The 2,903-nt window shown below is 28.9% G+C and overlaps 1 long non-coding RNA gene across 1 annotated transcript; it reads right to left on the bottom strand.

Moving 5' to 3' along the window:
* Positions 1-412: 412 nt before the first annotated feature.
* Positions 413-1,525, bottom strand: LOC141600163 (uncharacterized). Its single transcript, XR_012524223.1, has 2 exons — positions 892-1,525; positions 413-679 (listed from the first exon to the last, which is right to left on the bottom strand). It is a non-coding gene; the product is annotated as an uncharacterized LOC141600163 (long non-coding RNA).
* Positions 1,526-2,903: the final 1,378 nt, after the last annotated feature.

The raw sequence follows: 2,903 nt of genomic DNA, 5'->3' as shown, positions 1-2,903 counted from the left end.
ACCCCTGAGTTTTTCGGTTTTCTATGTTGTACCCCTTCTTTTCTTTAATTCTACATTGTACCCCTAAACTTCTTACTTATTTCTCCATCATAACCTCGTTTAACTCTCCATTAACTTTATCACTATCAAACGACCATACTTTGACCTTTATCTTGACTTGTTAATGTTGTAGTATCACTATTCTATATGAGAAACAACACAAATCACTTTTAATAAGCACCAACTACTATTAAAAAATCTGTTATGATTCATAACATGATAATGGGGATTTTTTGAACTTTTAGATAGTTTCGTATACTATTTCGTGAGCGAACGAGTAATTCGGCGAAAAAATAAGTAAACGAAAGAGTAGGTTATCGAAAGTAATTGGAATGATAAATAGCGATTTAATAGGTCATTTTTAAAAACGAAGTTAGCAAAGATAATAAATAAGGTCATGGTATAGACTAATGTATAGAGTTTAGAGGTACACCATAGAATATAAAAAAAGGAGGGGTACAACGTAGAAAACTGAAAACCACGAGGGTACACCGTAGAATATCCCTTTCTTCTTCCTTCTTCAATTCTTCATTTCATCATTTTCTTTCCAATTTCTTCATTTCTTCTTCTTCCTTCTTCCTCATCATTTCTTCATTCTCTCTCCAATTTTTTAATTTCTCCTTCTTCCTTATTGCTGAAACTTCCAGATCTCGAGATAAAAGAAAGAAAAAGACGAACAATCAACCGCGATGTGCCGTGAACAATATTACTAGCGAACTGAAAAGTTGTGGGCAGCTAACATAGTCTTAAGAAGTATTTCGATTAGTTTCTGTCTATTATACTAAGGAGTGAAAAGACTCAAATAGAGTTTAATAATTAGGCATGAGAATAGAACAATGCATATTCACTCACATTCGTTGATTGCGGTGCGCCATAGACCAGGCTTGCTTTGAAGGAATTCAGATGTTATATCTCTAATCAACACAGATCATTTTGTAGGCCCATCCCCCGATTCCCCCTTTCTCTAATTCTATTAAGGTAAAGTCCAGACTATTTCCTTGTTGCTCTATGGCCGCTTAACAATCATCCCCTTTCTCTAATTCTAATAAAGAGGAAAAATGAATGAGCAAATGAGAATGTGGGAAGTAAGAGTTAGATTGGTTTGGTTATGTTTATGCAGGAAACTTAAAGCCAAATCCAAATCCAAATCCCAATTTGCAAAGGATGGGTTTGGTTTCTACGGAAGATATGAAGAAATTCGGACATTTGAGAACATAGATTTGTTTGAGGATCTTGAAGATGTATTCTTTTTCGGCGAGTTGAAGTGGTCGGGTGTTGCTTTTGGGTTGTCAAGTGATGGGTGGTGGTCTGGTGGATGGTGGTGATGGGTGGTAGATGGTGGGGTGTTGAACGACTGAGTGATAAGAACGAGAGTGATGGATAACAAATTAAATAAGAGATAATTATTAATTGATGATTGATGATGGAGGAGATGAAAGGATGAAGATTGAAGAGGACGGGGTTAAAGCTAAGGTTGACTAATTAGGGTTATAGTCAAGGACTTCCGGATTCCTTTTTATTGGTTCAATAAAAGTTAAATGATGCAATAATTAAGATTATTCTCAGTTAAACATTAGGATAGATTAATATGGATTGGGGACGTATTTTTTTCGCATTATTTTCACTTGATTGGCCTTCAAATTTTTATTGATTGATTGATTCGATTTCATTCGATTGATTGATTTCATTAATCAAATTGATTGATTAACTCAACTCATTCATTCACTTCAGTTCACCCCCACTAAGTTCAGCACATTTCACTTCTCTTATCTTAAACTTATAGATTTTATTAATATTTATTTATTTATTATTATTATATTAAAATTTTTATATCAATATTATTAAAATTTTTATTATTGTTATTAATTAATTAATCATCACCATTATTATTATTATTATTATTATTATTATTATTATTATTATTATTATTATTATTGTGATTACTACAATCAATAATATCGATATTAATATAAATAATACAATTACTAATACTCTTATTAATATGAATATTAATATTAATTAATTATAATATTATTAATAACATTGCTACTATTAATTTTAATAAACTAATATTATTATTAAAAATATTACTATTCTTACTTTTATTATAAATACGTTTTTTTTTTCAAATACAAACTTTATTTTTTCACATACATTTCTTAAACATTCCATTTAGTACCCTTTTTTACCTAAAACCCAACCAAATGAACTCTTAAATCATCATTTTTCCTAAAACTTATTCTAATTGCTCAAATGACTCAAAAGATTGATTCCAATTTAACAATTAATAAAGTATTTTACTTTTTTATCAATTATTAATATTATTTGTTGATTTTTAATGAATCATTCAAAATTTATTTGTTTGTTAAAGATAAAATTAGGATTTGTTAACTTTTATTTATTTAACTAGTTTTGTGGCCCGTGAATTTCACGGGATATTTTGTTTTTAGTGTGATGTTTTTAGTGTTTCTAGTAATTGAAACTTTATAAAATATCAAATCACATAGTAAGATTACCTCATGAATAATTCATGATAGATCGTGTACTAAAAATACGGGCATTTACATGTTAACATAAAGATCAAAGTCGATAAATTAAAGAGTGCTATTTTTTCAAAGGTAAAATGATGAAAAAAATCAACAAATACTAAAATAAAAAATACAGTTGAAAAAAAAAACTAAAAAACTATTACTCATTCACGTTGATGTCGTCAATCTTACACTTAGTTTTTAATATATAGTTCTTTAAGCAATCCTAATATTTTCCTTCTTCATATAGTCTTTTTTCTCCAATGAATCGTCCCTATAAAAAAAGTAACTCAGTAATTAGTGCGAATTAACTAACAAAAAAAGTGGAATTTGTTT

Source organism: Silene latifolia, chromosome 9 (assembly GCF_048544455.1).
Source record: "Silene latifolia isolate original U9 population chromosome 9, ASM4854445v1, whole genome shotgun sequence".
Lineage (NCBI taxonomy): Eukaryota > Viridiplantae > Streptophyta > Magnoliopsida > Caryophyllales > Caryophyllaceae > Silene > Silene latifolia.
Note: the sequence above shows the minus strand (reverse complement) of the source record. Positions and strands in the feature narration are given on the sequence as shown.